This window comes from Barbus barbus, assembly GCF_936440315.1.
Source record: "Barbus barbus genome assembly, chromosome: 49".
Lineage (NCBI taxonomy): Eukaryota > Metazoa > Chordata > Actinopteri > Cypriniformes > Cyprinidae > Barbus > Barbus barbus.
In genome coordinates this window covers 15,634,305-15,658,723 of record NC_136727.1, presented here as the reverse complement: position 1 = coordinate 15,658,723, position 24,419 = coordinate 15,634,305, and the positions used below count along the sequence as shown (strand labels likewise).

The window sequence follows — 24,419 nt, the reverse complement described above, 5'->3', positions numbered from 1 at the left end:
TTTTTAATTTCATCTAGTTGCCAGGGCTACATTTCTTATGTTTGTTTGATTTAACTAAAACAACTAAAGCTAAATAAACTAAAAATAAAACAAAATAAAATAAAACACAAAATACAAGAAAACACAAAAATTGTTTTTATTTAGTTGTCAATGCTACATTTCTTGTTTAGTTTAAATTGAAATACTAAAACAACTAAAACTAAATAAACTATTAGATACAAATTAATTAAATATATATCTATACATATAAAAAAGCAAAACAAAACACACAAAATTGTTACCAAAAATCTCTATGAACTGTAAATAAACTATAATAGTATATTAATAATAACATAGGTCTGAAGTCATTTAATAATTTTTTGGACAATTAAGTTGTTATTATTCACTGATTATCTTCCCTTCCAGAGATCTGTGAACTGTTGTTACCAGATCAGTGAACTGAGAACTGAATCACCCAGATTCATAAATGAATCATTCAGACTGGATCAACTGATTCTGCATCAAAAGTCAAGAACGAATCAAGGGTGAGTAAATATGACAAAATTGTTAAATATTATTGGGTAAACTATCCCTTATAGTAAGCAAAAACAGTTTTCAATTTGAAAACCACATAAACTAAGAGACGTTGTTCAATGATTTGGAGATCGTTTCAGTACTCGGTGTTGTAGATGGTCTGATCTTTGGCATGCGTGACCAGCAGCTCCCAGGGAAACTGATTCACGGCCGTTTGACCTTTGACCCCGTCTGTTTGCTCTCTTGCACCATGAGAGTGACGTCTTCATTGTCTAATATCCGTATCAGATCGCCCTCAGGGTCCCTGCAGTTCAAAGCAATCATCTCCCACTTGAAAGACGTCTCTGAAGGGGTAAACGGAGAGAAACTAATTGCGTAGTAGTTTAGAGGTCACAGCAAGTGCAAATATAATTAGTATAATGCAATTTCAGGCCTCCATGTTGTGTCGGCAGTCATGTGACTTTTATGCAAATGAGTCAACAGAAGCATGTATATTCAACATCATACAAATGAGGTTTATTATTAAACATTAATCCAGTGCTACTCAACACGTGGCCCTCGAGACATCGTTTTGTGGCCTTTGTGCTGTTGTTTGTTGAAAAAATTACTTGGGGGCGGGGGGAAGAATCCATCATTAAGATGTGGTTAATAATTTATGGAAATTAGTATGAGATCTCTTGTTTTTGAAGCTACTCATATCTGTTTTCTATACTGCAATAAATGTTGACAGTTCACACAACATAAATTGTTATATGTAATTTTACAGTGTGATACAGTAAATGTCAATATTTTCAAAATATATACTATACGTGTGTGTATTTATATACACATAATATGCACAGTACACACAGATATATTATGTAAACAAAAACGTTTATTTTGGATGTGATTAATCGTGATTAATCATTTGACAGCACTAATTAAGAACAAAAAATAAGATGCATTATTATATATTATATTGTTAATAATTACATTATTAATTAGTAATTATAATAATAATAATAATAATGATTTAATATTTAATCATTTTAGAAATTAATAATATAATATAATATATTAAGAATGAAATATAATAAATTAATTTACAATTCATGTAATAAAAATAGTAAAAAAAAACAACCGAATATATTTGTCACGATGGAACATAACGAGGAGTAAACTCAAAATAACCAGTCTTTAATCAAATCCAAAATGGGGTAACACATGGCATGGCAGAGACACATGAAACAGGACATCACATTAATACCAGACAGGAAACAAGGGGCAGAACACACTATAAATACTCAACTAAACAAGGAAATTAAACAAACACAGGTGGGACTGAATTAACTAATAATGAACCAATAAAGACAGGAACAGGAACATAAACAAATACGGGCATACATGGGTAAAACTAAGTAATGGGGAGCACATGTGCAGGAAACAGCAACACAAGACAGGACACAGGTCTGACAATATTACATTATTAAATAATATTTAAATAATATTAAATGTAAGTAATTCAATTGAAAATTAAAAATTGTAATGTAATCGCCATTGCGCTACAGGTGTCCCGAGTTCGAATCCCAGCTTGAGGACCTTTCCCTATCCCATCCCATCCCATCCCACTCTCTCTCTCACTTCACTTCCTGTCTCATCTACACTGTCATATAACATTATAGGCAAAAACAAAAACTACAAAATTTTTTAATGTATTATATTGATTTAAAAATTAAAAATTAAAATATATAAAATATTAACTATTTTAAAAATACTTAAAAGAATGAACAGAAAATACAATATATTACATTAATAATATAATATAATATAATAATATAATATAATATATAATATAGGTGTTGGTGCTTGTAAAAACAATAAAGGAATAAAAAGAATCAAAATTATTAGCATTTTACTAATCTATAGATGAAATTAATATAGTTAAATTGAAAGAGTCAAATTTTTTTCAAATATTAAATTAACATGTCTTTGCATAGGCTACATTTTACATGTCTATTTATGTGTTTTGTTATTTTATTGATGCATTTAACTATGCTTTTTAACATGACTTAACATTTTTAGGCAAAAAAGAAAAACATGTTTGTCTAGATAGGCAGGTCACTAGGTTTTCAAAAAGAGCTTGCTGCTAGATGTTCTCTAGATGAGAAATTTGAGAAAAGTAATTCATAATTATTACACGGTACAAAGTGTCTTCTAAAGTGTTTTTTGCTGGTCAAAGTTTGACATTTAAAAAGACTCTTTCACTCCTGGATGTTTTTTTTTCTGTTCTTTCTCTCTTTTCTCCCTCTTACTTGAGTTAAGGCCAGAAACATGGTGTAAATATTAGAGTGACACCAGTTCTCCTCAGTGTAAGAAGAACAGCAGAATTAAAGATGCTGATGATGGGAATGACAGAATAAAGGCAAACATGAACTGATTAGGAGACGCTTTAACAGCATTAAACTTTAGAATATTCAATTAATGAGGATTTCTTTTATGTTTTCATTTTGAGGCACATTGTTAGCGTACAACATGCCAAACAGAACAAAGTACCTCATTCGGGAAAGCAGATCTTCATAAGATGGTTGAATAGAGAGATCTTCCTCAACACAAATGTCCCTACAGCAGACAATAAATACAGCATCACATTAGCTGAGAAATAGTCAATGGGGGGTCGCCAGCGTGTTGTGATGTGGTTGCTAAGATGTTTTTGTGTGTTTATAGGCAAGAAAGTGATTAAAGGATAATATTTTTAGATGAACTGACGATGCGTGTGTGTGTGTGACCTTGTGTCGATGTCCTCTGACTGCATCAGATAGCAGCGCAGGAAGCTGTATGAACTCTGAGCACGTTTCTTCACGCTCTTGGAAGCTCCACCCTCTTCATCAGAGTCACTCTCGGGGAGAGGTTTAATAATGTTCACAAACGACTCGGGAAAGATTCCAGTTTTGTCCCTCACTGTGCCCTACAGAGAGAAGATATATGGCATGAGCAGATGAAGACCTGTCATTCAATCAATCAATGGCAGTTTCTGAATATGCGTTCTTGTCTGTACTTGTGTTCTTGTGAACTTGAGAAACATCATCAGTCGTCGCCCAAGTACTGTTCCAATTCAAAGTTCACATCGAGCCAAGTACAGTTCAAATCCTCGGATGTGTTCTTGCTCCGCCCCTTTTATTGAGGATGCATCAAGAAGCGACTTGTGCGAACTTGAGGCAGCCAGGTATCCCAGAATGCATTTCGCACCAACCAGCGAGCATTAATGACGGAGGAGAAAACCCGAATAATTTTCAAAATATTACTGTTATTGTGTCATGAAATGTAGTTTTAAGAGTATTTCAGGCGAGAATGTAGTTGTTTAAAACTCTAATCTGTGGTTTATTTATAAAGAGAACGCCTATTTGAAAATGTGCTTTGCCGATTTTGGAGACGTGAGCTCCAGGCGATCAGCTCAGTGCTCATGTATCCCACCTAGAGCAGCCTCACCGCGGCTAGTCCTTCTGACATGTTCTGCTGGCTCTGATGTCTCTGTAGTGGTTAAACATAAGATATAATTCGTTTTGGGTGCATCTTAACTGGTAATCTTTGGTCTCATGAATCTATTATTTGTTCCAGGTCATATCGTTTTGGCTAAACACAAAGTTATGTTTCATAAGTTATTTAACTTACGTACAGCGCTGACTTTGTAGCATGCATTTGACTAAATTGTTTGCTTTTGTCTTTATTTCCTATTACATAAGTCTCTTATACTTTATCTTCATACTTTTATAATGGCTATTGTTGTTCATTAAAACTGACATTTAACAAAAAAGGCAGAGTTGTGCGTTGTCATAGTTCATTTTATTATAAATCCAGTGAAGATAATAAGAGTATATGTGGACATACTGCCTAAACCACATATTAATATGTTTTTGTATTTTTAAAATGAAAAGGAAAAGAGGGTTGTGTTTTATATTTTGTTTTGTTGAGTATACGAAAATTTTATATCATTGTGTTTTATAGTAATGTGTGTACACATTCCATGAACCACATTTTTGTGGCTATCAATATGTTGAAATGAAACAGAAAAGAGGCAATGGTGTTTGATATCATATTTCGTGGTACAGTGAAGATAACTTGAGTAGCCAAGGTGAGCTGACTGATGTTGTCAAGTATGCTGCTGTTCCATTTGCAGAATTACCGGACCCGAGTCGAACTTGCGAAGTCCGAACTACTGAGGACGCAAGTCCGGAATTTGTGTACTTGGTATTGAGAAACAGCCAATCAATCAATCAATCAATCAATCAATCATCAGTCAGTCCGTCCGTCTGTCTATTTTTCTATCTATTCATCCATCCATCCATCCATCCATCCATCTATCCGTCTGTCCATGCATCTATCTATCTATTTGGGATTCTGTCTGTCTGTCTGTCTGTCTGTCTGTATCTATGCATTACTGTGAGATGGTTTCTTGTATCTGCAGGGGAGATGAACTGATATGACAGGTGGAGGGACACAATAATGCAGAAGTATTAATGTCCCCAGAAGTGGGAGGAATAATGATTGCTGCTTCCCTGATCTTCAGACACATTAGGTGCATTCAAGTGAAAAAAAAGGAGTTTCGGAGGCAATGAACTAGCGAGTTATGGCCTGATCTTTCTCTTTCAACCGCTCTTATCTTGATAATGTTATTTGAGGGTCCATTGCATGTCTATGCAATATCCAATTTTCACTCTCTCTCTCTTTCTGTCCCTGGAATTCAATTCAGGTCAAATCGTTCTCCTTTACTGTCAAAAAGACTGCAGATATCTAACTCATAAAAAACGTGTGTGAGTGAGTGTGTCCAGATCAGATCTTCTCACTCTCAGTGTCCCACTCTCACACGCGCACACACGCGCACACACACACATGTGCATAAATGTCTTTCATTTTCTCCTTTACGTCTTTTCCATCATTCTTTGTTCATAACACAATCTTTTTAGTGCTCTCTCAAGCACTTTATCCTTTAAAATTATTCCCTTCTTCCTTTTAGTGAATACCTTCATCCATCATGTTCTCCTGATGCTGTATCTCCACCTAGAGTGATGTATATTTGTAGGTATTTGTACGTATATTTTCATTTCAATAGACACTAAATGTATATTATGAATTTATTAAGTTTAAACCCTCTTACATTTGAAAACATTAGTAACGCTTTAGATTACAACCCGCAACGTACTGCGTAAGTAAACAGGATTTACAGTGTAACATTTTTGTAATTATAGTGTACCTATTCAGTACCTCCATGTAGGTATAAGGGAATAAAATGTGAAGTGTGGGGAATAAAGGGTAAACTGTAAAATTTCAGATTATTTCTACTGTAAGTATTTTGAAACTAAGGGGTACCTATTTTAATATTACGTGGTATGTAGGCTATGACCTAACAATAATTTCATATTTGCAAGCGCAAAAGCATACACTGTGCAGGCCTACTTTTTAAACACGTTGGGTCATTGTTTCAATCCAAACGCTCGGTTGAGACTGTTGGGTTAGGAAGCTGACTTGATTTGACCAAATTTGGGTTAATATCAGTAATAAGTAACCTGACGGTGCTGGGTTAGGAACAGTGTTGTCAAGTCCGTGGTTTTCACAGGGAATTTCTACCGGGCAACCCCCTCCAAATGCGATTGGGCTAGTTTTGAGTAGCAATTGGGCAGGTTTTGCTGTGAAAACCTAGCAACCCTGGTTAGGAATGAGGAGGTTCAAACGCGAACGGTTTTGTGTGCAACATAATCAGTGTCTGCGGTGCTTATAGAAAGAAATGTGTAGAAAATATGAAAAAAATAATCGAAATGCAGACGAGGGACAACTTTGAAACTGTCTGAAGTGTGTTTGTTTAAAACTGGACCAGTGAATGTGGTGATCGGGAACTGGAAACAGCTGGAATGGCACTTGAGACGAGTCCTTACGTGTTTGCGGCGCTCATGACAGGAATGTGTGTCGAAAATACAAGAAAACTAATCAAAGCGAGGTTTTTGAAACTGACAGGAATGTGTTCTTTTAAAACTGGAGGGTTTTGTCCGAGTATGTTCTCACAACATTGAGCGGTGATTGAAACCGGGAACTGTGAACTAGTCAAAACGGTGCTTGAGGATGTGGATCAAAACGTTAAAATCCTGTCAGTTCGCTAATACATAGTTTAATCTTGACTTTCAGTGTTTAGCCCTATTGCTGTGTGTTTATTGACATGATGGCTTGGTCATAATACTTTAATTTCGTAAGTGGGTGCAAAACATGAACAAAATGAACAAAATCTTAAATTTGTTCTTAAACAAGCTTTTCAAAAGAATTTGGTTTAACTGTATAAGCTGTATAAGTATACAAGTATAAGTATGTATGACCTACCAGCCTACATGGAATAAGGAGGTAACAAAGCACCACTTTAATTTACAGCCCGCAAATGTTGTATTTACCCTGTAACTACATGAAATAAGGGGGGGGGGGGGGGGGGGGTCACTATAATTACAAAAAAAAAATACACTGTAACTTCAGTTTACTTAAGGAGTTCTTTGCAGGTTGCATATCTGGTTGTTACCCCCTTATTACACAAACGTAACACATTGTTCCCTTATACCTACACGTACATTCTATTTAGATACACTATAATTACAGAAATGTACACTGTAAATTCAGTATACTTACGGAGTTATTTGCTGGTTGTAATCTTAAGCGTTAACAAAATTAGAGCTGTACAAATCTTTGTGAAACCGCTAAGGTCAATCAGAACTGAAATTGCCAGATCCTTTGCAAAAGAAAGTCCCTTTTAATGGCAAATTTAATTACACATAAAATCCAGATGTGACTAATTAAAAAGTTACGTACGCACATGAAATGTATTGTATGTAAAATACACTGTCACATCACTTTGTTTGTATGTTTATGTTATATAAAAGACATTCCTATAGCTCAAACAGTTCAAGATCATGGGTTCAATTTCCGGGGGATGCATTAACTAATTAAATGTAGACCTTGAATGCAAGACGATATGAATAAAAGCATCTGCCAAATGTAAAAAATGCTTTATTTTAAAATCCTAAAAATGAAAATTTCTGAAAAATTCCTAAATATTACTTTTATCATTATTGCTGTTGTTGTTATTAATAACAGATGATTAAGTGAAGGAGTGAAGTGACATTCAGCCAAGTATGGTGACCCATACTCGGAATTCGTGCTCTGCATTTAACCCATCCATAGTGCACACACACAGCAGTGAACACAGTCAACACACACACACCGTGAACACACACCCGGAGCAGTGGGCAGCCATTTTATGCTGCAGCGCCCGGGGAGCAGTTGGTGCCTTGCTCAAGGGCACCTCAGTCGTGGTATTGAGGGTGGAGAGAGCACTGGACATTCACTCCCCCCACCTACAATCCCTGCCGGCCGGAGACTCGAACCCGCAACCTTCGGATTACAAGGCCGACTCACTAACCATTAGGCCACGACTTCCCCCAAATTAATCATTAGCAGTAGAAGTAATATATATTAATATATAGTATATATTTATTTGTAATTATTATTATTACTACTACTACTACTAATATTATTATAATGATGATGATTATTATTATTTTTTTGTAGTTGTTGTTATACTCCATTTAATAATAATAGATGATTTTTTTTTTTTTTTTTTGTAGTTGTTGTTATACTCCATTTAATAATAATATTACATTAAATGTTCTTTATGATTTGGTGAGATAATAAATGGGTGGGACTTTGCTACAAAAGGCCAATAATTTGACATTCACCACTATAAATAAAGTGCTCAGAGATAGATTTGGTGACTCGCCAAGCATTAAATTTATTTGTTCATAGTCTTCTTTTTTTGATTTTGCCATTTGTAATCGCTGGAAAACACAGTTCTGCAACCTTGTTACCTTAAGGAGCTATTTTCTCAAACTTAAATTTAGTTTTGTTGATTATTTTAGGTTGATTCAGGGATGGTAAATTATTTTTTTTTATTTTTTTTTACTTACAATCAATTAATTTACCTCTTACAACATGAATCACATATTTAATTTAACCCTGTTTTCAGTGTAGTTTAAGAAGCACCTCTTAGAAACACACACATATATGTGTGCTATAATCACACTTACACACAAATGCCTCCAAACATAAATGGGATCACGCTGCTCCATCCTTTTTCTCTCTCTCTCTCCCTTTTTCTCTCTTACAAACCCTCCTCCTTCTCTCTCTCTCTCTCTCTCTCTCCTCCTGCCTACCTATCCTCTTATACCTTTTTCTCTGCTTCTATCCTGTTATCCTTCTCTCTCTCCATATCTCGCTCATCTCCAGCCAGTCTGCATTGACTCTCCGCAGGAGGAAGATCACATCTCCAGCCTTCAGACTGAGCTCCAGGCGTCCGCTGCCGCTGAAGTTAAACACCACCTAACACACACACACACCCACAGCGAGGACACGCAAGCGGGAAACACACACACACAAACGGAGAGAAAGAGTGAAACACGTCCTGAGTGAGACCGAGCTTCAGGTAGGAGATCCTCGTTCTTTATGAACTTTGAAGAGAGTGAATGAAAGGAAAAGATGAGAGTGTTGGATGAAATAGGATGAGAGGATGCTTGTAAGAAAAAGAAAACTACTATACAAAGTGGCAATAAGAGATTCAGGAGTGAAGATGCTATTAACAAGAAGTGAGAAGTGAAGAGATAAATGTTTTAATTGTACTTTTTTGACACCAGCTAAATAGTACTGTGGAAATACTAAGTGTTTAAAATATTTTTTTTTACATTTGTTTGTAATTTTTTTAGTCTTGCACCATGGTAATTTCAGTGAATAGTATTCTTATTCAAGAATAGAATGGTATTCTTCTAAGCATATTATTTCAAAATATGTCCAATAGTGACCATTGTAACAGATAGTAATACAATGTTTTGTTGCACATGTGTGATTGCAAAATAGTTTTAGAACATGTCATTTTAAAAATACCACAGTTTTACCATAGTACTATGAAACATTAATTGTGCATGTACTGTGAAAAACAACTTATTTGTATTCTTAGACATTTACCGTGACTTAAATGGGTTTGGATAGGTTCAAATATAATACCATGGTGTAACCATTGTGTGTGTCCCAATACCATGTTTTTGGACATGAACAATGGTAAATATTATGGTGCATTAATATAGTAATCATTCACATGAATATATGAACTTTTGGACATATATTTTGAAACTTAGAAAAATACCATGGTAATCAGTAAATTTCCATGGTGGAAGTTCAAAAACTATAACTAAAAAATACCAGAAAAATTTTGTATTTGCACAACATGGTTTTAATATATTATGTGAAAAAGTGTTGTCAAGTACAGTATGTGTATAGACATCATATTCACGAAAAACAGAAAACAAAAAGAAAGTGCTACAGAAGAATAAGTGGATATGAGTAACAGAAGAGGAGAGTGGGATGTGAGATACGCGATGAAGAGGAGTGATGTGTGATAGAGAGGTGAACAGTGCCGAGAATGTGTGTGTCCTCCAATGTCAATGTCAACCCTTCATGCTTAGTTAAATCAAAAGAAACCAAGGTCAATTACTGCAGAAAAGCTCCTGCGTATCTCAAGAGATGGAATGAAGCTCTCAATTAAGATTTGTTCAAGTACCAACTTTGTTTTAGAGGTTTCTTTTAAAATTTCTTTTGAGAATTAGACACACAAGAGGCATACAGTAAGAATATAGATCTATAGAGCTATACAAAAATAATATATATATATTTTCTATTTTCTAATTTTCGAACAATATTTTAATTAGATTATTTTATATATGTAATATATACACTCAAATATGCATGCTGCTGCAATGCACAATGGCCACGGATCGCTGTAGGGTACACTGGTGTTTCAAAGCGCTGTGTGTAACTGTATGCTAACACTTCTTGTATGTGTGCATGTGTGTGATGGGCATGAGTGGGCATCTGTTCTCACTCCGCCATCTCTGTATGTTTAGATAATGCTGTAAATCTGCTGAGCTGTGGGTTGCTTGGTTTGTTTGTATGAGTAGGAGTGTGTAGGCGAGACGTGATAGATGTTACCAGCTAATTACATCTTGGCAGTTGCTTTAAGTGTGAGCACGCATGTGTGTATGTCCGTGCACACTCGTAGGCAGCTTCTGAACAGAAAGAGACAATTTGTGCCAAAACTCGATGTGAAAATCTCCACAAAGTCAACAGTACAGAGCAAGTATCTGAGCGCAGGCTCAGTAACATCAGATGAAGAAACCATTTCAGTACCACTGCTGCTGTGAAACCCTAAAAATGGCTTTTGGGTCATTTGTGTGGGCTAACTTTGTTATATAGTGCAGGAAAGTAATAATTGGCTTCTTCAGCCACAACACAGTAAAGTTAAAATTAGACTATTTTAAGGGAATGGAATTTTGTTCTGATATTCCTTTTGAAAGAGGACAGTACAAATTAACACTTAGAAATGTGACAACCCGACAATACTAGAAAAATCCTGTTATAACCAACAAACTGCAGGATGTCAGACTAATATCAAAAACTAACAACAAAATAACACCTTTCTTCCTCATATTGGGCTACGTTTTCTTTTGCGCCTGGTCTCTTGTCTTTTTATTACATGGTTAAACCACACTGGAAATTAAACAAGACTTGGAAATGTGTGAGAATGTGCCACAAACACACTCTGCTACGTGGAAATGTGACAAAGCAACCCCCCCCCCCCCCCCCCCCATTTCCCAATGTAATATATGTGCTAATTAGCCTAGCGCTGAGAAAAGCTCTCAGCATTACCATCGTACCCTGCAAGGAAGCACTCTTTTGAAACTCATTTTCTTTTCATTGACTTTTTCCACAGTCTTCTACAGTTGCTCCATCTTGAACAACTAAACATACAGGCTACATTCAAACTTTGTAGATCATTTCAGCCAGCGATTTTGGTAATCATTATATTTAAAGGAACAGTTCACCCAAAAATGAAAGTTCTGTTAGAATTTGCTCAACATCACGTTGTTCCAAAAGAGTTTGACTTTCTTCTGTGGAACACAAAAGAAGATGCTGTGAAGAATGTTTTTGTCCATATAATGGAAGCCAATGGGGTCCAAACAAAACATTGGAAGTTTCATTTTTGGGTTAAGAAATTTTGATTGAAATTTCAGCTTACATTATAGAATGTTCGTCATTTAAACAAGCAATGATGTAATCACAGTTTTTGTATTGGTCAGTATTGGTCTACTTTCCTGCACTCATTTACATACTGAATTTTGATTGGTCTTTTATATCTTCTATATGTTCTACCTTATATAGTCACCTACTAAAAAGTGGTGTCACATTATCAAGCCAACTGAAAACAAGACGTCCGCTGAGTGTCATGACAGCAACAATGGTGTAATTCATTAACAAACAAGCAAAGCCTAAAACATAATCTTTCCTATAACTTTAACACTATTAATGCACTAGTATACATCTCCAAGATGTGTTAAAAAGTGCTTGATAGAAAAAGCCTTCACTTTTGAATTGTGCACAAACACTTGATAAACATTTTAAAAAGAGCAGACTGACATTCTAAATCAAACATCTCAAAAAGACGTCCTTTAAACATCAAAAGTGTAACATTTTAGCAAATGCGTTTAAAAAAATGTCTTCCAGATGAAAACACATCTGTTAAATAGACACTTGGGTGACATATGTGCTTTCAGACAATCTAGTTAGCAATAAGTCGGCATATTAGCTGAAAACTACGAATTAAGTTATATGAAGACCTCAGGGCTTGCGCTGCACTCGATATCAAAGAGAACTAGGTCGAGAACAAACCGAGATAGATCGACTAAAAAAGCCTAAAAAGAAGTTTATGATGAAGGAAGTATAAGCTATGTTGGCCAAATGTGTCAACTTGTGGTATGAACAAAAAAAGCCAACAAAAGACACATTTTCCCACAATAATATCTATTGAATCTATTTAATCTATTGAAGGGGGTCTTTCCTGTTTGGTCATATTCAGAGAGTTATTTCTGCACGGGATCAAGGAGTCAGAGAACATCTCTAACTATAGCATGACTCTGGGGGTCACAAAGCACTCTGATTTCAATTAAGGAGTCAATGACCTCCGAAATGAGCTCATTAACACGTGGCCAGCCAAAAGGGAGAAGGAGGAGGTGTTTTTTCCTACCTAAATGAGTGACCCAGATTGGCTCGTCTCAACTGGGGGATCAGAGCAGGATATAAAGAGAAGAGATCACTCTCTGGGGCCATGACACATGACAAAGGAGTTTAACCAAGAATGGGTGTCAGTTATTAACCTGCTTATCAATGCTTATAAAAGTCGTTAATTTGCAAATGTAATGGGTGAAATACTAAAAACTTGAGACTGAAAAAAAAAAAAAAAAGTATGCTAAAATAAATACCTCTTTTATCAGACGGATAACCATCCAAAACAAGAACTCTGGGACTCTCGCCCCCAAGCTATCAGCCAAGATCAGGTGTGAAATAGCTGTCCTTTGCAAAGCAGGCCATGAAAATAACCGTGAAAGTACAATAATGTGCAAGTGTGAATACATATAATGAGTAATAGCCGACTTTAATGCTTAACCGTTATTATATGTGACTATATAATGCTTAAAATATCTTCTCTTAGATCGCTCATGCCGGTAACAGCATTTCTGATAACCAAAGTGAAGGACTCTAATGGAAGCAGATCTATTGAAACTTTATCTCCAATCTCTTTATGGCTCACTCTTACAGTCTAAACTCCTTACAGTGATACGGAGGAAAGAAAAGAAATTGATTTTCAATCAAGCTCACTGTCTTGTGTCCTATGAATCCAAGGAAATGGCCATATAATTCTCAGAGCCATCACACAACAAATGAAGCAACCGATTCTGTGATATCTACATGACATTTTTATCTGAAAACGCACATTACAGGATCATTTGAGAAACCTGGATTAATTTAATCATTCTCATGTCGTTCCAAACCCCTCTGACTTGAGAGTATGTGGCACACAAGTAGCAATTTTGAAGAATGTTCAAGCTGCTCTTTTCCATAAATGAAGGCAGATGGGGACCAACTCCAAAAATGACAAAGCACCATAACTGTGAACAACATGACTACACTATATCCCACGTCTTCTGAAGCCATAATTTTGTGTCAACAGTTTTCACTTTTCACTGAAAGTCCAGCTCTCAAATTTATCTTTCAACTTCAGCTTTCACATATTCAAACTTGCCATATCACAATCTGATATTTGCTGACAATTGTGTCAAATCTGGTCTTCAGAAGATCTGGCATATAGCATGTTAGTCGTATAGACCATTTTTATGGTGTTTTTGATTGTAGTCACTGGACACTTCCTTTTGTGGAAAAGACCAGCATGGACATCTTGCTGAGCATCTCCTTTTGTTCTTCATGGAAGAAAGTAAGTCAAACAGGATTGGAACGACATGATTTCTCCCAAATAAAAGCATCTTGCTCAAGGCTACAATAGTGACAGCTCATGAATCATCCCCTTTAAAGTTCGAACCTGCAGCCTTTCCCAGATATTTAACAGCAAAGCGACACCACCTACATATCTGTCTTTCCCGGTCTTGCTTTCCAGATCTTTTATTGTTTTATCTGGTGTTATGAGAAGTGTAATCTGTCACTTTCTCTCTCTCTCCCGGCCACGTCCACAACAGAATAAGGCAGGCGTCTCTTCCTCTGCGACCTCCATGTGGAGAGCAGCGTGCTTTGAATCATGTGCTCTCACATGAGCGTATGAAGACAAATGTCCAGCACCGTGTGAGATTTATCAGCACACCTGCTACATCGATCTACATCAGGACAGGACATCATGAGAGAAATGTTTTGAGGAGATAATAAAAGAGGGATGTGTTTGTTGGAAGTGTGTCAAGGTTGAAAAGCATAACAGAATTTGACCTTTGGACTCAGCCAATGGCATTTCGAATAACTTGGAATTAACTGTTTGCCTGAATAATTGAAGACAAAGAGAAAATGGGAAATGGGAATCAACCCAATCTCATGAGAAAATTATTTTACGAGGTGGCAATTTCATATGAATTTATATGGTGAGATTTGTTCAAAAACTTAATTTTTATATGAACGTACGGAAATTTACAAATGAGATCATGAGTAAAATAGTTTTGAATTGCCATGAGATTTTGTTGAATCAATCATACGCTCAACATCACAAAATTAGGTTTATTTACAATAGCGCCACCTTGCTGAGTGCAGGTATAGACATGATTTTATTTTATTTTAAATTTTTGGCAAATAAACTTTGACACACACGCACATTAAAATTCACACACCCTTCAGCCCTTAACCACAGATGGGCATGGGATATAAATCATGTTTTATGTCATGTCTTTGTGGTCACATCTGGTGTGGATGGAATAACAAAATGGCGATCAGGTCTGACAGCATTGGAAGACACAAAGAAAAAAATGGATTAAACTGTCTTGAAGGAGTGCAAGTACTCCAGAGGACAAAGAGTGAGGGATGCATTAAAGGATGGAGTGAGAAAGCGAAAGAAGAAAGCAAGACTGATGGGTGAACTCCGAGGGAAGAGTGGGAGAGATTAAAGGAGGGATCGAAGGATAAAGTGTAGAGTGGAAAGAAGAGCAGAGAATATATTAAGACAAGGAGAAAGATAAGAGAGAGAGGCTGAAGGAATGTGACTGATAAATAGGTGGAAGAGAGACGGTGATAGAAAGCATTAAAGCACACACAAATGATCCAAAATAGTCATAATTTATTCAACCCGCATGCCGTTCCAAACCCTTATGACATTATAAAATACAAAAGGAAAATTTATGAAGAAGGTCCTTGTTGCTCTTTTCCTTCCAATTACAATGGATGGAGATTGAGGCTTTCAAACTTCAAGAAAGCAAAAGCCACCGAAAAGCATCATAAGAGTCCATACGACTTGTTGATTATGAGTAATCAGTGAACGTGTGAACTAGATCAGCCAGACTCGTGAACAAATTGTTAATACGAATTCAGTTGGTTCACAAACCCAGTATTAACATGTGGTTCATGAATCAAACTGATCTAGTTCATAAGTTCAACTCACTGATTCAGATATATAATACAAAATTTGTATGTACAACACTTTTATAGTGCTTGTGTTCTTTCGAAGCTTGAAAAACTCCATTTGTTGGAAATGAGTGATCTGTATTTTATGTAAAATATCTTTAGTGTTCCATGGAAAAAAGAAAGATTTGGAACGACATGAGGGTGAGTAAATGATCACAGTTTTTTTTTATTTTTTGGTGAACTATCCCTTAAAAAAAGCAGCTCAGGGAAAAAAATGATAAAGAAATTAGCAAAAGAAGTAGAACAGGGCAGGAATCATTAGTAGGCCAAAGATCTGACCTAGAAAACCGAAAGACACTGATGTCTCTTTCTTTGTCTGTATAAGAGGAATGTTACAGATTTAGTGTCATCACTATCAAATGATGAGTAATCAAAACCACATAATTATGCTGTCATAGTATCAGGAAACTAGATTTTGACATTTTCACAATAAATATCTGTGGTGTTTACCGACACTAAATTCGCTGGCATGATTGCCGGGGTGTTTTGGGTGGTTGCCAGGACTTGCTGTGTGGATGCTGGAGTGTTGAGTGGATTTGAGTGGACTGCTGTGTAGTTGCTAGGGTATTCAGGGTAGTTGCTAAGGTGTTGTGGGTGGTTGCTTACTGGCCCAAGTCAAAAATTCTCACCCTCAAGTCTCTTAAGATGACTTAGGTGCTTCCTTCAGTCGAAGCCTATGAGATTTTTTTGCCAAAATGCGTGTTGATTAGGAACAGCACAATCTGCATAATTTGAGATATCATTCATGTCCGTAAGTGAAGTGAGTGAGTGAAGTGACATTCAGCCAAGTATGGTGACCCATACTCGGAATTCGTGCTCTGCATTTAACCCATCCAACGTGCACACACACAGCAGTGAACACACACACACCGTGAACACACACCCGGAGCAGTGGGCAGCCATTTATGCTGCAGCGCCCGGGGAGCAGTTGGGGGTTCGGTGCCTTGCTCAAGGGCACCTCAGTCGTGGTATTGAGGGTGGAGAGAGCGCTGGACATTCACTCCCCCCACCTACAATACCTGCCGGCCGGAGACTCGAACCCGCAACCTTTGGATTACAAATCCGACTCTCTAACCATTAGGCCACGACTTCCCCCCTGTAACACAAGTTTCATGCTTACAATTATGAGTTTGGTCACAACAAATTTGATCAAAATCATCAATATTTTCTACATAAATCTGTGCAAATTATAGTTACATATTCAGAATTCTCCATAAACACAAAGCAAACTGTAAGTGACACTGTGCGCATTGTGGATGCGTCTCAGCCTCCACGAAGTTTTAGGTCATAATCTTCTGACAAAATGTGAGAGTTTTGAAACAAAAGTTTGAGGTGTGTTGTGTAATAACCTCCTGACCATATGTCAGAGCTTTGTGTGGTGCCTGCATGCTTGAGCATGTAAGTATGTGTGTAGTATGTAGTGTGTAGGCTGTTACTGAAAGTGTTTCCAAGGAAACGCTGGTATACCTCTGCTCTGGGTGCGAAGAGAAGGTCCGTTTTGGGCTTTTTACGGTTTTTCTAGTAGGAGAGCGAGAGAAAAGAAAGAGCATTGTGAACTTCAGACGAGTAACAGAAGACGACGTGGTTTCTACAACATTTTCTCTGAGTTTTCGAGCACAAGACAGTCAGAGTGAAAGGCTGACAAACCTAATTGAGAATTGTATTGGTCAGAAGTTCCTCTTTTGTAGCTCCAGGTACTTAGGTTGTGTTTCATTTAGTGCTGTCAAAATTAGCGCGTTAATGCAGGAGATTAATTTTTCCAGTTTAACGGTGTTAAAAATATTTAATGCCAGTAATGAAGGGATGGGGCTAGGTTTGGCCACCCCACCCCCAACTGCTGCTTCTCTTTTTTTCTAGAGAAGAATTGTGTTTATTTAGACGCAGAACGTCTTTACGAACGCATCAAACAGGCGACTTTTCAGATGCGCACTCCACTTCGCCTCAGCGACAGCCGCTAGTCAAACAAGCACAGAAACGGTACAGAGACGAGGAGCTTCAGTAGAACAACAGTGAACTGTGGTCAGATGAGATGTTGTCAGGCCATATGTCAGTAAATACAATTTTTTCCTAACTTTTGTAGCTTGAAAGATTCATCTATTTTTAATCTAGAATTCAGTGTTTGATTAGGATAAACGTACCTATTAAGCACACTTCCATTTTTTAGATCAGATTATAAAAAGAAAAAAATATTATCCTACTTGATGTCTTAACCAATTGATGTGTTTGTTACTATATACTTCCTATAATGTCAAGTCAATCAGATCATTGCACACTGAGATAAGGGTCTCCATGTGTTCACACTGTCTGGCGGCCATTTTGAAAGCTGTCTAAAAACTTGGAGTCCCTTAAATGTTTATTTCTTTTAGATGTTTAAGCCTTTATTTTGGGTAAGTTTCACTACTTCATGTAAAATTAAGAGATTGATGTTCAGACTTTTGCATATTATAACCTGAAACTTGGATGGGGGAAATAAACATTAGATCCAAAAGATAGTTTTAGCAGCACAGCGCAGATGCTACAGAACACAGTTAGCTGACTAGCTGTATAAGATTGTGTGCTACGCTAATATATTACCTCACATGCATTACTGGCTTGCACTTTTACATCCATAATATTATAAATTTTTTGAAAAATTTCATATTTTGAGGTGAGCTTAAAGGGTGCACAATTATGAAAATCACACAGCTTCAGTGTGACATCAATAAGAAAAAGTATAATTTCAGAGATATTGTTAATAATAGTTGTTCATATTAAAATATGCATGAACTTAATACATGACCTAGACTATTTATTTAGCAAAAATCCTGTCATTTTAATAAATATTACATGAAATTTATTAAAAATTGTTGCTGCTTCAATGAAGCTCAGTGTGCTCTCTTTAAGCTCTTCCACATTGAACATCTATGTAAAACTTCATAAACAGACTTTACATATTAACTGATGGTTGTCACTTTGTTAAGTTAATCGATTTTCTATGGATTCAGTCGACTCAGATCTACAGACTGGCTCTGATCTTTGGCAACTAGCATCACCTTCTCCAGACTGTAAATCTGTGGAAATTCAGGGCAAAAATCGTGTAGTGTATTGTAGCCTTAAGAGACTATAGATAAGTTTACATCCATTTAAAAAGAGGTTTCATAATGAGGCTAGTTTCTGTGTTCATCCCCATGAATTACATGTTTTATTGATTTACTTGATTTTTGAATGTGTTACTTAGCTGAACGATGTTGATGTGCTTAAATGACACTTCATTATGAATATATAACTGATCGACTTGAATGCCTTGTTGCTTGATTTTAGTGTTCTGTTTTTTTTTTTGTGATTGACTTTGTACCTTCAAAAAAATATATATTTTTACAATTATTCTTTAAAAATGTTCCTTAAAATAAGCAAGAATTTTTTATAAAATATGTGAGCTTAATGGGAACAGGGGTGTGCTTAAAGGGTACACAAATGTCTCATTAAGCACAGCCAGACTTTTTGAATTTAATTATGTATATCTTAATTGAAATGCTTTTGTCATTTAAAATAAAATTAAATATTTTTGTGTGAGAGATTAATATTTTATTTTAACAACGTTTTGTACTGAAATCAATATCTTGCGCACTAAAAATGTCTCAATGTAGATTTTGGTGAGCTTAATAGGTACATTTGCCCTACTTTATTAAATTTCTGTATATTTCCTACTTGCTGAAGGGCACAGGTAAATATGATATTTATTATAATGGGTTTATTTGAAGATTGTTTTAAGTTCACTTAAGTTATATTTCAAATGATAATTAATGTTAAAATTGACAGCTCTTAATTATACATATAATGTTGAATGGTCAATGGTTAAATTTTAGGAAAAAACAGCAATTTCCATAACAAAAGATGCCATTGAACAAATATTTAAAATATTCTGTTTTTATGTCGTTTCCACATTAATTTGAAGATTGAAAGTGAAATTGCAGAATAGCAGCATATTTAAAAACTTTAATTTTGGGTGGGATTAATCGCGATTAATTTCAGAAATAAAGTGCAATATATTTAGATCGACAGCACTAGTTTCATTCAAATAAATTTTGGATGTTTCTCCAAAAACTCTTTAGCTCAGATAAATTGGTCTTAGAACGTTTGATTTGGATCTTGTCAAACAACCTACTCTAAGACATTGAGCTCTTATAGACACAATTATAAAGTTTCAATTCGCTCTCTATTTAATCACATTAAGTGAGAAATTAAACGCATAGACATGATTGGCAGAGCCACAAAACTTTTCTATTGAATAACGGCAGCAGAAAGTTAGCAGAACAGCAGCATCCTGTAAAAGTACACAGTGAAGTGCTGGAAGGAGAAATTAGGGATTGTGGGTAGGCTCCTACACGCTGCGTGTGGGGGGCCGCAGGCGGCGTAGGGCCCGGGGGACCTGTTGGCTGTCCAACTCGGTCTGGTAGAAAAACATCCGTATCAGATCATCCAAGAGTACCCAGGTAGGCAGACAAAGCAACCTCTAAAGAACAGAGAGAGAGAATTTAGACTTGTTTAGTAGGATGGTTTTCACTGGAAATGAAATGCGTTTTTTTTTTTTTTTTTAGATGAACATATTTAAATGTAGTATTGAATGCTATTGAACAAAAAATGGCATTTGAGATGTGACGAAAACTACACTGGTGGGAATTTCCATGATTTTTAGAATAAAGAACAAATGGCATAATTCTCCATTTGCATGCATATGTGCTTTATATCTACACATTTTCTTAAATTTAACGGGCTCAAAAGTTCCCATAGCTTACACTGTAAAAAAATGATCGTGATTTTAACGGTAAAAAACTGTGAAAATGCTACGGTAAAAACCTGTTACATGGTTAACGGAAAGTTCCTGTAAAATTTACAGGGAAAAACCGTAAACTGACGTTCCCAGAATTCCCTGCATTCCATTTCAAATTCAGTTTGAATTTGATGTTTTTTTCTTTGAAATAACTGTTTCTTCTTAGTTTTTTCTTATTGGTTATGTTTATTAGGGTTGTATGTTACATCTAATGTTGTTAAATTAATGTTTATAGCATATTTCAGTTTAATGAGTCTCACCATGATGGTGTTTAGTGCTTGTGTGAATGACACTGTGCACCTTCTGTATATTCTATTGTTTAAAAGTTGCTTGTGACCGGCTTTGGCTCATCATGTGATTTTCTCATCATCACCTGCATTTGGTGGATATCAGTGTATTTCACAGGAACAAAACAGATTTCAGTACTTAAATAGATTGGTATATTAAGATTATATCAGTTAAAGAAATTACGGTATTTAATTATAAATTTAAGTTAAAACCGTAAAACCTAAACGTTGCTACCGTATGTATTTTTTACGGTAGTATTCTGGTAACCACAGCTGCCAGTTTTTTACCGTATATTTTACGAAAAAAAATGTACAGTGTAAGAATCACCTTTAAATTAAATCAAAACTGATAAATTAAGCTGACAGAGAGTGACTTAGGTTTTGAAAAAGAGAGAAGTAACAAAAAAAGGAAGTGGCTTTTTTTCCTGGTAATTCAATGCAGTGCTGTTCATGCTGCAAATATTCCAACCCCTAAAACACTTGAGTGCAACAATTACCAGCCACAACTCCCACCAATGCAATATGACTGTGATCCAATCGAAAACATTTATGAAATTTCAAGACTGACTCACCTTCATGTAATTGTTTAGCTCTGGGATTCTGCTCTCTGCGATCTTCTTTTTGTTTCCCATAAACACCTTACCTGTGGCGAAACATACAAGCGGCAGAAATAAGTATTTATGTCTCAAAACAAATTAGTTTGTAAACTAAATCAAAAGCTAGCCGAAGGGTGTCTCTGAATCTCTTTAGTGCTAACGCTAATTAGCGCTTAGCGTAATGTGTGCTCAAGTATTACACTAAATTACTTTCTTATTTGTATTTTTGATTTCACCCGACGGAAATGTTAATAATGCACACAGTGAACAATGATGAGAGGTTTGTCAGAGTCAGAGGGTCATTTTCAAAAGCACTTTATGGGATCTGATTAGGAGAAGAAAAAAAATGAAGAGGGATCCATTCATACAAGTTGGTTTGAATCCAATTTTAACACCATTTTAATGGCTATGCAATAATTCCCTTCCAACTTAAATCTAATTCTCATCGCTGTCTCTCAAGCTGTCTATCCTTTCTAATAAGCTTTGTTGTTATAAATCTGCATTAACTAAGCATTGGTGAGACGAGCAAAGGAAGGAGCAAGGCAGACATTGCTAATGTCCTCATATAAACTTGCCAATTATCTTTCCATTGCGTAATATTGCATTATCAGTGCATATTACTCATTGGCTTGAGCAATCAGTTGTCATGATAGAAAGTCCAGGGATAATTTGTACTATAATTGGGCTTGATTTAACTTGTCTCCACTAGGTTCAGGTTTAGCTGGCAGAGAGCTTTGAAGAAGCTTCGGAGGAAAGTCACAGAGACACCGAAGCCTGTCCGCTTGCGTTCTTTAAGTGACCTTAATGAAAAAGTGGGTAGGGTGCCAAAGAACGACCTCTCCTTCCTGCTGAATTCAATTATACACATACTCGTTTGGTCAAAGACGGAGAAGGGGACGGGCAGTGAAAAAGAACACGAGACAAAGAGAAAGAGGCCTGAGACATAAGGCTGATTAAAAAGGGATCAGAAAAGAGGTTAAAGACATTAGAGACTACAGAATGAAACAAGAGTAGATAACACTATTACGATGACGTTATTACTTCTTTTATAGGGTTGGTGTTGAATCACTGGTACATATTCCATTTAAAAATATGACTGGCGATGATGTTGGGTTCTGACTAGTCTCAGGCGGTCTCAGATATTTAGAACCTTTCAAACAAATTCAACCAAACTTGAAAACTGTATTTCCTTGTGCGTGCAAATATTTGTGTGTGGATAGATGAAGTGGATGTAGATGAGGTCCAGAAGAGACAGACAATGGTGTCAGTCGAAATAAACAAGCAAACTAATCTCATTTTCCTGGCAATACAATGATATCCCCTTCATCTGTCTCGTCTCTGCTGTTTTCCATCCCAATCATAGAAGTTCTAGTTAATCAGTAACTCTGTGGGAAACACTTCAAGTACTCAAAGTACAAAGTCCACCTAGGAGTGAACTTTGACTCTGGAGGAACAGCAAATGTGGGACAGTGGAAGGTGGTGTAGCTAAAGCTGGTGTTCTGAAACCCTTTTCCCGACCGTACAACTGGTTCCTTCATCTAGCCCTGTGGTGTCCAATCCTGCTCCTGGAGGATGAGTATCCTGAGCCCCTTTCACACAGAGATTCCGGAAAATACACGGGTAATGTGTTCCGGCAATTGTTCCCGGGTCGTTAGATTTGCTGCATTCACACTGCCACTGTCGTAGTATCAAAGTTCAGTGTAGCATGGGGTAAAAGAGGGGAGGGGGGGCAAGGACGGGAGGGAGTTCAGCTTCCTGACAGCCTGATGTATGAAGCTGTGCTTCAGTCTGCTGGTCTTCGCCTGGAGACTCCGCAGTCTCCTCCCTGATGGCAGCAGAAGAAGAAGCTGTGTGTCGGGTGGGTGGGATCACTTGCAATGCAGAGGGCTTTGTGGGTGAGACGGGTGCTGTAGATGTCCTGGAGGGAGGGGAGAGAGGAAAGGCGTAGGAAATAAAGCAACTGCAGCCATCATTCATTCATAAAGGTAAAATCCTTGTCGCCAATTTTGTAGTATTTCAAGTCCAAGTAAGCATGAAGAGTCAGATTCCAGACGTTACAATTCAAAGATTTATTAGCATCAGCGATCAACAGCAAACACAGCCAGCATGCCACATGGTTGCACATATTCAACTGTTCTTCTATTATAGGTACCAACTTAGTAACCCATAGTGCCCTCTTCTGGTGAATCAATAATACAAGAACACAACAGTTTTTTACTTTACGCGAGTAATAATAGGCTTAATAATAATAATAAAACCGCTCAGCGAGACGCAACGCAAAGACGCCCACTTAAACTTTGTAGCATAAGAAAGACAGAACGGCAGAAAGAAAGAAAGCAAACTGAAATGTAGCCTACATTAATAATTCTTTTTTTTTTTTACAAAAACGACAGCCTTTTGTTGATTCATTCTCGTAGTGTAGTTGAATCTTTTTCTCAGTTCAGCAGTCCGTCTGATTAATTCTTGAGTATAAGAGGAATTCACCTGCAGCTCACCTGTTACAAGTCAACAGGTGAGGCAGGTCATTGTTGCACTCGAATGTGAACACAGGCTTAAAGTATGAAATAATATAATCTGTTAATTCTTTCATGGGTCTGAAGAAGCAAATTCTTGAAGTTATCATTTCTGCACAATGCTAGTGTCACCAAATGGATGGAGTTGCAAAAATATTGACTTTTCCACCAAGGAACATTAGCAGAATTAAAGGCTTGTGAAAGATTGAGATGCAGTAACAATGAGTGACAGCTAAGTGGCAGCAAAAAGAACAGACCTTCTGCAGAGCAACAAATGGTTTAACGATCTTATAACAGATACATTTTCAAGATGCTCTCTTGTACAAGTCAAACATAATATATATATATAGACATAAATATAGCACAACTATATTCTTTTGTCCAGGCCAGTTTTGTTATGGGACTGTGTAATAGACTCTTACTTGTCTGTACATATTATTATAAAATGTACTTCTAAGGTCCCTTAAACCTGAGAATGTCAACAATGTCCAGGCAGTTTTAATCCAAGAGGATGAACCTTACAACACTGCAATCATATACATACACATAGACGCTACATTAAGTTCAAGGTCATGGCAGCTGTGATGTTTTGTATTTTGCTTTCAGCTCCAGGGATCGTGTGTGTGTCTGAGGTTTCACA

The 24,419-nt window shown here is 36.5% G+C and overlaps 1 pseudogene across 1 annotated transcript in view; it reads right to left on the bottom strand.

The window, feature by feature from the left end:
- Nucleotides 1-649: 649 nt before the first annotated feature.
- The window catches only part of LOC306867312 (neutrophil cytosol factor 4-like), a 28,942-nt pseudogene continuing 5,172 nt past the window's right edge, over nucleotides 650-24,419 (bottom strand). The window contains exons 2-8 of the transcript in view: nucleotides 21,243-21,313; nucleotides 19,940-20,065; nucleotides 17,041-17,091; nucleotides 8,800-8,898; nucleotides 3,279-3,457; nucleotides 3,046-3,111; nucleotides 650-857 (exon numbers count right to left, since the gene is read on the bottom strand). The product of the transcript in view is annotated as a neutrophil cytosol factor 4-like (transcript). The remainder of the gene's footprint in view (nucleotides 858-3,045; nucleotides 3,112-3,278; nucleotides 3,458-8,799; nucleotides 8,899-17,040; nucleotides 17,092-19,939; nucleotides 20,066-21,242; nucleotides 21,314-24,419) is intronic.